Raw genomic sequence first — 13,490 nt, 5'->3', positions numbered from 1 at the left:
TTCCTTTTTCAAATAACCACAGGTTTGACTCACTTAAATAACACACGTCCTGTTTCAAACTTATATGTCCTGTCAGTCTGTTAACAAGGCCTACTTCGGGGACAGATTTCATGGGGGGAAACATGGTGTTTACCTAGGAACCATATCCCAGCCTTCCAGACCTGCAAGGAGAATGGGTAAGACTTGACTGCAGGCCAGCCCTGAAAATCCCATGGAACCCAAAGGCTCCTTTCAAACCCCTGGGATGGGGGCCAGGGACTCTCACTCAATGCAGAGGCTGTGACTTCCTCCCAGTTCCAAGGACATTGTGCAAATCACAGCAGACAGAGAAGGGGCATCTACCACTTTACATTTGCTCTATCAGAGGGAAGAGGGAAGAATCCCTTGCCCATAGCCAAAGGATCCAATGAATATTCTGGGGTCCACAGGCAATGTCTTTGGAACACATGTTTAAATAACTGATATACTTATGCTCAAAAGGGAAATTTTGTCACACACTCTGCTCTCAGAGACATAAGTATTCTTTGAGAAGAAAGTCATTTCACGTCAGCCCTTGGATTTCTCTGCTGTAGCTCTCACATTAAAGTGAGTCTGTCTCAATTTAAACCTATTAATGACCTCCCCCAGTTAATTGTTGACTTTTAAGTCAGTCCTTTGAAACTTCTGAGGTGCTGTGAGCAATGAAACAGAGGGTGTGGGTAAAGTGTATGTTATGGCCCCGCAGTACTTGACTAGATATATTAGAAGCACTTCTCACATGAAAGATATCTAGTTAATATGGCCTGAAAGAAGCCATCAGTAAGAGAGTGAGCTGAACTTGTCTTTCCTGAAATGCCTATAAACATGATTTTGGATTGTAATGACATGAGGATGTTAGTAGAGGAGCGGGGGGGGGGGGGGGGGGGTAGGGAGCTTACAACTTACCCAGGAAGTGAGTTGGACCACCCATGAAGCATGGAAGAGAAATGTGTTGTGGTTGTTTTTTTTTTCACACAGGGTATACCTATGGAGTGCGGTTCTGAGGGCAGTTACCTAGATTTGTAGAAAAAAGACCTATGCTGACTCGGAATCCAGTTAAGCTTTAAGAGATAGGTAGCAATTTTAAACACAGGACAATTGGCTCATTATATTCAGCAAATCAAAATCTTTTTACGAAAATAGCAAAGAAGGTGTGGAAGGGGGAATGCTTTCAATTGAGCCTTAAGAGGCAGCCTGAACATCTTATGCAATAAAAGAAATAAAATTGTACAATTATTTTTGTAAATATATTATTATTTATTTCAGAGAGGTGTGGAGAGGGAGAGAGAGAGAGAAACATCAATGATGAGAGAGAATCATTGATAGGCTGCCTCCTATATGCCCCCACTGGGCATCCAGCTCAAATCCCGGGTATGTGCCCTTGACCAGAATAGAACCTGGTACCTTTCAGTCCGCAGTCCGATGCTATATCCACTGAGCCGAACCAGCTAGGGCTGTACAATTATTTTTAAAGCTTTAAAAATTCTAACAAGAGTTTGATAATAACAACAAAAGGTTGTTAACGTCAATGGTGTACTGACATTTTGCAGGGAAATGTCCTTTTTTTAGACACTACTTTTGAAGTGTATAAGGATGAAGAAATGTGATGTCTGGGGTTTGCTTTAGGTCTTCAGAGAAAGAAAAATAGATGAAAAGAAGGGAAGGAAGGAGAGAGAAAATGATTATGGCAGAATCGTAATAACTTCTGAGTCTGGTAATGGAAGGCGGATTCCTTCCACTATTTTGCTTTTGCACATTTGGGAAAATTGCCTGTACAGGTGGAGTGGAGAGGTGTTAGGGCCATGGCATAGAAGGTCTGGTTGGTTGTTTGTAGTGGCAGTTTGAGAGGGAGCTGTGAGAATCCGAGCAACTCTCATTTTCACACAATAGGTATATAACCTTGATTATCTGTACTAATAATAGAAAAATATGTAAATTGACCGTACCACGGAGATGCCCACAGCCAATCAGAGATGAGCATGCAAATTAACCAGGGAAAGATGGCCGGGTCTGTGGGCAGACGCACGGCCACAGGCATCGAGCGGCTGGGAGCAGGGCGGGATGCCCGCCCTTTCTCTGTAGTGCCTCGGGGGGCATTCCAGCTCGGAGGAAGCTGAGGGCCTATGCACGCATGTGCTGAGCAGCCTGGGGCAGGGTAAGATGCCAAGCGGCCGTGGTCCCGGGGTCGCCACTGGATTGGCTGGTCCTGTCAGCCCTGCCTGGGGGTGGCTGGAGTTCACAGTCCTCTTGGTTTGTGCAGCCCCTGGACTGGAAGTGGAAACCAAGAGCTCGCGGAGCAGCAGGAATTCTGGGAATCGTAGGTCTGTTGGCTGGCGCATTGCGGGATCTCCAAAACACTAGAGCAAAGTGAGCCTCGAGCAAGTTACTGTTGTGGGTAGGGGATGGAGGGAAAGCAAAGGTAAGAGGCATAAGTAAAGTCACAGTGTTGAGGAAATATTAAAGGGCAGCTATCCTGTGACTTCTAGGAAATCTCCACAATTGGACCAAAGGGAAATAAAAAGGAAAGGACCTCTATTATGCTGTGATCACCAAACCAAACTGGGTTGGGGTCTCAGAAAATCCGCTCATATGATTTCAAAGACAGACAGAAATTCCGGGATTGGAGAGGGCTCCCCTGAAGGTTCCCAGATTGGAGAGGGTGCAGGTGGGCTGAGGGACCCACTCCTTGTGCACAAATCTTTGTGCACCGAACCCCCAATAATTAAGACAGGTGGACAGTGGTGTGTGTTTTTTTTTGGCGTTTTTTTTAATGGAATTTCATTAACCAATAAAGGATCTCAATTTGTACATAAACAAATGACCACTTTCTGCTCAAAATGGCCTTTTCTATGGTTGTGAGTCCTTGCAACTATTTCCTAGAGCATCCTGATAATACTTTACCACGATAAACTGGGCATTGTGGATTTACAAAGCTTTGAAACTGGGAATTTCTCATTTCTGAGACCTGGGGGTACACTTGGCTGTTGGGGGCAAGCTGGTAAGAGAGGGTAAACAGCCCACTCAGCAGCATCAGGATGGCTGCCAGAACCGCCATGGGGACGGTGCTGCCCATCTCCTGCTACTTGGACCTGAAGGGGATGTGGAAGGATGGCGGGAAGCATATGCCCTCTTCATTCATCACAGAGTGGTAGTTCCAGATCACAGCCATGAAGATAAATGTGCCAGCTATGATGCTCAGGACACTGCAAGCGAAGAACAGATGGCAGGTGTTTTTCTTCTGAAGATGAGCCAAGCATACTTTCTGCAGGCCCATGACCGTGAGCACTTTCCCCAAGAGAGCCAGGAGGTTGGCAGTCAGCAGCAGGTGCTGAGCGATTCGAATACTTATTGGCACGTAGGTGTCACTGTACGTGTAGCGATGACATGCTATGGCTCTGCTCTGGAGGCTGTTGGACTGGTAAGTGCAGACCTTCCACATCCCTACACAGGCCAGCCCCGGGGAGGGGGCGGAGCTGTTCTCCATGTACCAAACCCGCCACTCCGCCAGGCCCATGCAGGTCATGGAGAAGAGCCATCCTGTGGTGGTGACAATGAAACCCACTACTTGGCAGTTGGCACTGTGGACCAGCGTGTTCATGGCCATGTATCCCGGGAAACTGCAAACCAATAGAGAGGGTCATGAGGGTGGGACAAACCGTCCTGGTACTGCCCCCTGGGGATGAGCAGGGCTATATTGGAGAGGGAAATGCTATATTCCTGAATGGAGATACTTGACCCGCATACTCGGCTGGCGAAGGGTCCTTGGGCAATTTTTACTAAAAGCCTTAAAATATGCAGACTTTCACCCTGCAGCATACCTACCTGGTTAGAACATCTTCTCAACTGGCCAAAATTGCTACATGGATCCCTGGTCAGTGCACATACAATAAGCCAGCAATGATTGCAACAGTCAGTGGAACACCAAGTCAATGTTCCTCCCTCCCTCCTTCCCTCCCTCTCACTCTTCTTCATCTTCTCTCTCTCTTCCCACTCCCTGTCTCAAAAATCAACAAAAATACATTCAAACTTTCAAACAGGCAGTTGCACGTATGGGCATTTGTTGAAAGACCCAATTAAGATTGGCGACAAATATTTTACAATAGAGATGGGTATCACAGCGCTGTGTGACATTGAACAATGGGAAACCGTGTCAAGGCCAACAGTAGCGTTTGGTGAAATTATGTATGCTACAACCATACAATGGAGCTCCATACCAGACTTACAAGTGCAGCCCAGTTGCACTTGGTGTGATCTTTGGTGTCTGGCCCTTCTCACCTCGCATAATGTTTTCAAAGTTCATCTCTATTGTAGCTTCTGGGATCAGATCAGTCCTTTCAATGGCAGAGCCGTCTTCATTGTATGGATGTACTACAGTTTGTATATCCCTTGTCAGTTAGGGGACATTTAGATCCATTTTAAGTTTTGGCTCTTACAAATTCCGTTACGGTGAAGATTAGTGTCTAAATGTCTGCATGGGTGTATTTTCTCATTTCTGGAGTGTAGATAGGTGGGAGTTAGACCTTGCATGGTTCATGCTGTAACTCTATGTGTTTAACTTTGAACAAAGTACTAAGCTGTCTTTCTAAGCGGCTGCCCTTTTGCAGTGAATTTAGGAACTGCCTGTTGATAGTTTCATACATTCTCACCAGCTATATATTCAGATTCTAATTTCTCCACACCTTCTCCAACATTTAGCAGTTTTTCATTGCACAATGGAATATTAGGGACCTATAAAAAAGAAGGATCTCTTAGCCTTTGAGACAGCATGGAGGGACCTGGAAAGTATCATGCTAAGCAAACTTAGTCAGAGAAAGCCAAGTATCCCATGATCTCACTCTAATGTGAAATCTCATGAATAAAATAAACTGATGTACAGAGTGGATCCAGAGACATGGAAACATGGATAGAGGGAAGAGTCTTTGAAGAAAGGCAAGGGAAAGTGGTGGTTGGTAGGTAATTAACTAAGGACCTTGTATGCATATGCAGAACCTATGAACACAGACATAGGGTGCTGAAGCCCTGGGGTGTGGGACAGGATGTGCTGGAGAGGGTTGATTGAGGGGGCAGGAATGGGACAGGTGTAATCTTTCAACAATAAAGATTTAAAAAAAAACATTGATGAACAATATAGATCCAGAGATATGGAAGCATAGAATAGAATGCTAAATCTCTGAGGGATGATGATGATGTGTGTGTGTCTGTGTGTGTGTGTGTGTGTGTGTGTTTGTGTGGGAGTGTGTGTGAGTGTGTGTGTAGAGGGGTGGGGCAATGGGATGAGATTAACCATAGAATGTATATGCATAATCCATTGATATAGGCAATAGTTCAGTGAATGCCTGGGGAGGATGCAGGGTTTAGGGAGTTAATGGGACAAGGAAAGGGAACATCTATCATACTTTCAAACACAAAGAGAAACTTAAAAATAAAATAAAATGTAATGTGACCAAAGGGAAGATGTCCACAATATACCAAGTTCAAGCAGCATGTTACAAACTCGTACACACAATGGGATCAGAGAGATGGTGAATTTTAAAGCTATTAATATTGTGCAGAATCACATTCATATAGAAAATTGCACCAAATCTAAGTGTACAATTCAATGACCAGTCCAGGGGTAAATACACCTGTCACCATCGCTAGGCTTAAAAGAGAATGCCTGGGGAGGATGCAGGGTTTAGGGAGTTATCTCTGGTTTCTTGCTTCTCTTTAGTTTCCCACCTCAGCAGGTATCCCCAAACACCCTGGTTCCCTTCTGCCTGTTTCTGAAGACAGGAATTGTGCCCAGGGCATTCCTGCATAAATGGCTTCCTTTGCTCCATGACCTGAGGCTATGATTTCAGAGAGAAAGTGAGAGGGGGAGAGAGAGATAGATGCATCAATGAAGAGAGAGAATTATGGATGGGCTGCCTTCTGAACATCCCCTGCTGGGGATCAAACCTGCAACCTGGGCATGTGCCGTGACTGGGAATTGAACCATGATCTCCTGGTTCATAGCCCCATGCTCAGCCACTGAAACACACTGACCAGGCTGATTGTTTAAATAATCTGTGGCTGTTTGAAACTTACAGTTATGTGTTATGAGTATAATTTTTTGAAATAAAAACAATAAAAAAACCTTAGGAAGCAATAGAGGATTAATTCTGATACACAAATATGCTGCAATACCTAGTATTAAAGTAATTAATTCCCTGTAGAACCCAGCAGACATTAGAGGAGAAGGGAATTCAGTATCATGAGAAAAGTTCATGGTGGGTTGAATTTAAAATGAAAATAAGATCCCTGGTTGATGTGGCTTAGCTGAGTGGGCATTGTCCTGTGCACCAAAAAGTTGCCGGTTTGATTTTCGATCACAACACATATCTGAGGTGCCAGCATAGTCCCTGTTAGGGTGCATGCAGGAAGCAGCTGACAGATGTTTCTATTCTCCCTCACCCTTCTTCTCTCTCTAAAATATCAATTAAAATTAATGATACAAAATTAAAAATAAATAAAATGAGGATAAGAGAATTATAAGAGTGTAGCAGGATCTTATTTTTGCCCATTCTGAAATACACTGGGAAGGTAAAACAAGATGGCATCTGCTGGGATTACCAGGGATATTTCTATATTTTAAGTTGGAGGTAAATGGGGGCATGTAGAGCAATACAAGAATAGAAATGAACAAAGGGTGAACAGGAGTGGGCATCGAAGCCAGTGCATGGAGAGCTTTGAGGGGTGCGGGCTTTATTCTGAGGGGCCCCCAGTGGGAGGGACAGGAGGAGAGAATGCCCAAGCTGATAGCAGAAATTCCTTCCCATGGCCAGATAATCATGGAAGATGCCTTATTTATAAAGATCATTCTTTCGGGCCAGATAACCCTGAACAACTTGTGGAAGGAACACTTGAAATGGCATGGTGGGCCTGGTTGGCGTGTCTCAGTTGTTGATAGTCAACCTCTGAACCAGGAGGTCAAGGTTCAATTCCTGGTCAGTTGGATACTCTATTCTCAGTAGGAGTGGTGCAGTAGGCAGCCAATCCGTGTTTTTCATCATTGATGTTTTTTCTCCCTCTCTCTCTGAAATCAATAAAAACATGTTCTTAAACTAGACAAGTCTTACATAAAGGATGAACAATTAAAGTGGCCTACCTTCACCTCTCTGCAGGACTGCTGATGACAGTTAACCTGTTCACAGAGCAAATAAATGGATTACAGAGACACCCCCACACCACAAGAAATCTCAGGGCTCTCTTAACTAGGGTAAAAAATAAAGCACAATGGTTACCCAGCCAATACAGAAGGCAGGAGGAGGACGTCTCAGAGGTACAAATGGTAGCAACTGCCAGGCTATAACAGAGATGAGGAAACCAAACATTCTTATGTTTCCATGGCTTCCAGGGCTGGCCTGCAGGCCTATGACAATAGGCTCCTTAAAGGGCCAGAGTCACTGAACAGGTCTTCAAGAGTTGAAGTCTTTCTACTGTAGAAATATCCTTTTTAAGGTCTTAGACCAAATAGTCACTGTAATCCATCCAAGTCTTAAGTAGAAACCCTGGAAGAAGAGCCACGGAATTGGGGAGCAAGTGTTATGATAGGTAGCCAGGGCCAGGGCAAGGGGGCGAGGGGGCGTGCGATACCGGATCAGTCCTTGGACCAGGAACCTGGGGTGAAACTGACTTGGGTCCTGGCTGTCACCGGACTCTGCTTCCAGTTGGACCTTACTGTCTCCCTGGAAGAGTTCTTGCTAGGAAATTACACGGGTCAAGTGAGCTGGGGATGGAGGTGGGCGGGAGAAGAAAGGGCCAAAGGGGGTGGCAAACAGGGAGAACAAGGAAGAGAAAGGGCAAAGTGACTCCTGAGTCAGGAAACAGTCAGCTCACTGGGTGGGCACTGTGACAGGCACCTGCTGGTGTCCCTGAGCCCAGGGCGCTGCCTCTGCTGGGTCTCCCTCCTCAAGTGCTCTCACAGGGACCCCCACAGAGGCCCGGCACTGTCCCACACTGACCCCCAACCCAAAGGCCACATGGCAGCCTCTAGCTCCTGGGCACCTTGGAAGGATTCCCAGGGAGGAGGAAGAATGAGAGAAATATCACCGCCCTCAGGCGCCCTCGCTTTGTGCTGCCCTGATGGGAAATGCACAGGGCACATACTTTTGCCTTATTCCTGTGAAAAAATAATTGAGAACCTACAACAGTCATTTCCAAAGAGCCCTTGACAAGGGCTAGGAACTCTTTTCCCAGCTTCCCCAGAGCACACCCCGCCATGGTGGCCGCCTCACGTGCTGTGTCTGAACCCTTATGACCTGTCCACTTGCTCTCTGTTGACAGTGAAGGCAAAGAGGGGTCAAGAGACAGCTTTCCACAGCCCCAAAGGTTCAATCATTCTCCTTTTGGACCAGCAGGAGGCAGGCGCACTTCCCTCAGCAGGGTATCATGTTCCAGAAACTGGTCCTCATCAGAAGCATGTCTCCCAAGAGCTTCCTTTTTCAAATAACCACAGGTTTGACTCACTTAAATAACACACGTCCTGTTTCAAACTTATATGTCCTGTCAGTCTGTTAACAAGGCCTACTTCGGGGACAGATTTCATGGGGGGAAACATGGTGTTTACCTAGGAACCATATCCCAGCCTTCCAGACCTGCAAGGAGAATGGGTAAGACTTGACTGCAGGCCAGCCCTGAAAATCCCATGGAACCCAAAGGCTCCTTTCAAACCCCTGGGATGGGGGCCAGGGACTCTCACTCAATGCAGAGGCTGTGACTTCCTCCCAGTTCCAAGGACATTGTGCAAATCACAGCAGACAGAGAAGGGGCATCTACCACTTTACACTTGCTCTATCAGAGGGAAGAGGGAAGAATCCCTTGCCCATAGCCAAAGGATCCAATGAATATTCTGGGGTCCACAGGCAATGTCTTTGGAACACATGTTTAAATAACTGATATACTTATGCTCCAAGGGGAAATTTTGTCACACACTCTGATCTCAGAGACATAAGTATTCTTTGAGAAGAAAGTCATTTCACGTCAGCCCTTGGATTTCTCTGCTGTAGCTCTCACATTAAAGTGAGTCTGTCTCAATTTAAACCTATTAATGACCTCCCCCAGTTAATTGTTGAGTTTTAAGTCAGTCCTTTGAAACTTCTGAGGTGCTGTGAGCAATGAAACAGAGGGTGTGGGTAAAGTGTATGTTATGGCCCCGCAGTACTTGACTAGATATATTAGAAGCACTTCTCACATGAAAGATATCTAGTTAATATGGCCTGAAAGAAGCCATCAGTAAGAGAGTGAGCTGAAGTTGTCTTTCCTGAAATGCCTATAAACATGATTTTGGATTGTAATGATATGAGGATGTTAGTAGAGGAGCGGGTGGGGGGGGTTGAGGTAGGGAGCTTACAACTTACCCAGGAAGTGAGTTGGACCACCCATGAAGCATGGAAGAGAAATGTGTTGTGGTTGTTTTTTTTTCACACAGGGTATACCTATGGAGTGCGGTTCTGAGGGCAGTTACCTAGATTTGTAGAAAAAAGACCTATGCTGACTCGGAATCCAGTTAAGCTTTAAGAGATAGGTAGCAATTTTAAACACAGGACAATTGGCTCATTTTATTCCGCAAACCAAAATCTTTTTATGAAAATAGCAAAGAAGGTGTGGAAGGGGGAATGCTTTCAATTGAGCCTTAAGAGGCAGCCTGAACATCTTATGCAATAAAAGAAATAAAATTGTACAATTACTTTTGTAAATATATTATTATTTATTTCAGAGAGGTGTGGAGAGGGAGAGAGAGAGAGAAACATCAATGATGAGAGAGAATCATTGATAGGCTGCCTCCTATATGCCCCCACTGGGCATCCAGCTCAAATCCCGGGTATGTGCTCTTGACCAGAATAAAACCTGGTACCTTTCAGTCCGCAGTCCGATGCTATATCCAATGAGCCGAACCAGCTAGGGCTGTACAATTATTTTTAAAGCTTTAAAAATTCTAATAAGAGTTTGATTATAACAACAAAAGATTGTTAACGTTAAAAGTGTACTGTCATTTTGCAGGGAAATGTCCTTTTTTAGACACTACTTTTGAAGTGTATAAGGATGAAGAAATGTGATGTCTGGGGTTTGCTTTAGGTCTTCAGAGAAAGAAAAATAGATGAAAAGAAGGGAAGGAAGGAGAGAGAAAATGATTATGGCAGAATCGTAATAACTTCTGAGTCTGGTAATGGAAGGCGGATTCCTTCCACTATTTTGCTTTTGCACATTTGGGAAAATTGCCTGTACAGGTGGAGTGGAGAGGTGTTAGGGCCATGGCATAGAAGGTCTGGTTGGTTGTTTGTAGTGGCAGTTTGAGAGGGAGCTGTGAGAATCCGAGCAACTTGAAATGGCATGGTGGGCCTGGTTGGCGTGTCTCAGTTGTTGATAGTCAACCTCTGAACCAGGAGGTCAAGGTTCAATTCCTGGTCAGTTGGATACTCTATTCTCAGTAGGAGTGGTGCAGTAGGCAGCCAATCCGTGTTTTTCATCATTGATGTTTATTCTCCCTCTCCATGTCCCTTCCTCTCTCTCTCTGAAATCAATAAAAACATGTTCTTAAACTAGACAAGTCTTACATAAAGGATGAACAATTAAAGTGGCCTACCTTCACCTCTCTGCAGGACTGCTGATGACAGTTAACCTGTTCACAGAGCAAATAAATGGATTACAGAGACACCCCCACACCACAAGAAATCTCAGGGCTCTCTTAACTAGGGTAAAAAATAAAGCACAATGGTTACCCAGCCAATACAGAAGGTAGGAGGAGGACGTCTCAGAGGTACAAATGGTAGCAACTGCCAGGCTATAACAGAGATGAGGAAACCAAACATTCTTATGTTTCCATGGCTTCCAGGGCTGGCCTGCATGCCTATGACAATAGGCTCTTTAAAGGGCCAGAGTCACTGAACAGGTCTTCAAGAGTTGAAGTCTTTCTACTGTAGAAGTATCCCTTTTAAGGTCTTAAACCAAATAGTCACTGTAATCCATCCGAGTCTTAAGTAGAAACCCTGGAAGAAGAGCCACGGAAATGGGGAGCAAGTGTTATGATAGGTAGCCAGGGCCAGGGCAAGGGGGTGAGGGGGCGTGCGATACCAGATCAGTCCTTGGACCAGGAACCTGAGGTGAAACTGACTTGGGTCCTGGCTGTCACCGGACTCTGCTTCCAGTTGGACCTTACTGTCTCCCTGGAAGAGTTCCTGCTAGGAAATTACACGGGTCAAGTGAGCTGGGGTTGGAGGTGGGCGGAGAAGAAAGGGCCAAAGGGGGTGGCAAACAGGGAGAACAAGGAAGAGAAAGGGCAAAGTGACTCCTGAGTCAGGAAACACTCAGCTCACTGGGTGGGCACTGTGACAGGCACCTGCTGGTGTCCCAGAGCCCAGCTGCTGCCTCTGCTGGGTCTCCCTCCTCAAGTGCTCTCACAGGGACCCCTCCCTGCCTGGCACCCCCAGCAGAGGCCAGGCACTGTCCCATGCTGACCCCAAGCCCAAAGGCCACATGGCAGCCTGTTGCTCCTGGGTACTTTGTGAGGATCCCATGGAGGAGAAAGAATGAGAGAAATGCCACCTCCCTCAGGCGCCCTCGTTGTGTGCTGTGCTGATGGGAAAGGTGCAGGACACAATCTCTTGCCTTATTCATGTGAAAAAATAATAAAGTGAGAACCTTAAACACTCCTTCCCAAAGAGCCCTTGACAAGGGCTTGGAACTGAAAAGGGCCTTTTCTATTGTCCTGAATCCTTGGAACTATTTCCTAGAGCATCCTGATAATACTTCACCCCCATAAACTGCTCATGTTGGATTTGCAAAGCTATGCAAGTGGGATTTTCACACTTCTGAGAACTCGGGGTACACTTGGTTGTCGGGGGGAAGCTGGTTAGAGAGGGTTAATAGCCTACTCGGCAGCATCAGGATGGCAGCCAGAACCGCCACAGGGATGATGCTGCCCATCTCTTGCAGGTCGGGCCTGAAGGGGATGTGGAAGGATGGCAGGAAGCATATGCCCTCTTCATTCATCACAGAGTGGTAGTTCCAGATCACAGCCATGAAGATAAATGTGCCAGCTATGATGCTCAGGACTCTAGAAGCCAAGAAGAGATTGCAGGTGTTTTCCTTCTGAAGATGAGACACGCACACTCTCTGCAGGCCCATGACCATGAGCACTTTACCCAAGAGAGCCAGGAGGCTGGCGGCCAGCAGCATGTGCTGAGAGAGGCGGATATTGAGCAGTAGGTAGGTGTCACTGTAAGTGTAGAGGTGTCACGCTATGACTTTACTCTGGAGGCTGTTGGACTGGTAAGTGCAGACCTTCCACATTCATACACAGGCCAGCCCCGAGGAGGGGGCGGAGCTGTTCTCCATGTAGCAAACCTGCCACTTGTCCAGGCCCATGCAAGTCATGGAGAAGATCCATCCTACGGTGGTGACAATGAAACCCACTACTTGGCAGTTGGCACTGTGGACTAGCGTGTTCATGGCCATGTGTCCCGGGAAACTGCAAACCAATAGAGAGCGTCATGAGGGTGGGACAAACCGTCCTGTAACCGCCCCCTGGGGATGAGGAGGGCTATATTGGATAGGGAAATTCCATATTCCCGAATGGAGATACTTGACCCCCATACTCGGCTTGAGAAGGGTCCTTGTGCAATTTTTACTAAAAGCCTTAAAATATGCAGACTTTCACCCTGCAGCATACCTACCTGGTTAGAGTGTCTTCTCAAAAGGCCAAAATGGCTACTTTGATCCCTGGTCAGTGCACATACAATAAGCCAACAATGATTGCAACAGTCAGTGGAACACCAAGTCAATGTTCCTCCCTCCTTTCCTCCCTCCCTCTCTGTCTTCTTCCTCTTCTCTCTCTCTTTTCCCCTCCCTGTCTCAAAAATCAACAAAAATACATTCAAACTTTTAAACAGGGAGTTCCACTCATGGGCATTTGTTGAAAAACCCAATTAAGACTGGCGACAAATATTTTACAATAGAGATGGGCATCACAGCGCTGTGTGACATTGAACAATGGGAAACCTTGTCAAAGCCAACAGTAGGATTTGGTGAAATAATGTATGCTACATCCATACAATGGAGCTCCATACCAAACTTACAAGTGCAGCCCAGTCTCACTTGGTGTGATGTTTGGTGTCTGGCCCTTCTCACCTCGCATAATGTTTTCAAGGTTCAACTGTATTGTAGCTCCTGGGAGCAGACCATTCCTTTCAATGGCAGAGCCATCTTCCATTGTATGGATATACCACCGTTTGTTTATCCCTTCGTCAGTTTGGGAACATTTAGATCCATTTTAAGTTTTAGCTCTTACACCTTCCATCTCTGAGAACATTTGTGTCTAAACCTTTGCATGGTGTATGTTCTCATTTCTGGAGTGTTAGGTAGGAGTGAGACTGTGTGTGGGTCATGCTGTAACTGTATGTGTGTTCAACTTTGAACAAAGTACTAAGCTGTCTCCACAATCTTGTCTGTTCTCC

At 45.9% G+C, this 13,490-nt stretch overlaps 1 pseudogene across 1 annotated transcript; it reads right to left on the bottom strand.

Annotated features, from left to right (window-relative positions):
- Positions 1 to 627: 627 nt before the first annotated feature.
- LOC307096531 (claudin-34-like) lies at positions 628 to 3,622 on the bottom strand (annotated as a pseudogene). The gene is made up of 2 exons: positions 2,920 to 3,622; positions 628 to 671 (listed from the first exon to the last, which is right to left on the bottom strand). The product of its transcript is annotated as a claudin-34-like (transcript).
- Positions 3,623 to 13,490: the final 9,868 nt, after the last annotated feature.

Source organism: Cnephaeus nilssonii, assembly GCF_951640355.1.
Source record: "Cnephaeus nilssonii genome assembly, chromosome: Y".
NCBI lineage: Eukaryota > Metazoa > Chordata > Mammalia > Chiroptera > Vespertilionidae > Cnephaeus > Cnephaeus nilssonii.
The sequence above is the reverse complement of the archived record's forward strand: the minus strand, read 5'-3'. Positions and strand labels throughout refer to the sequence as shown.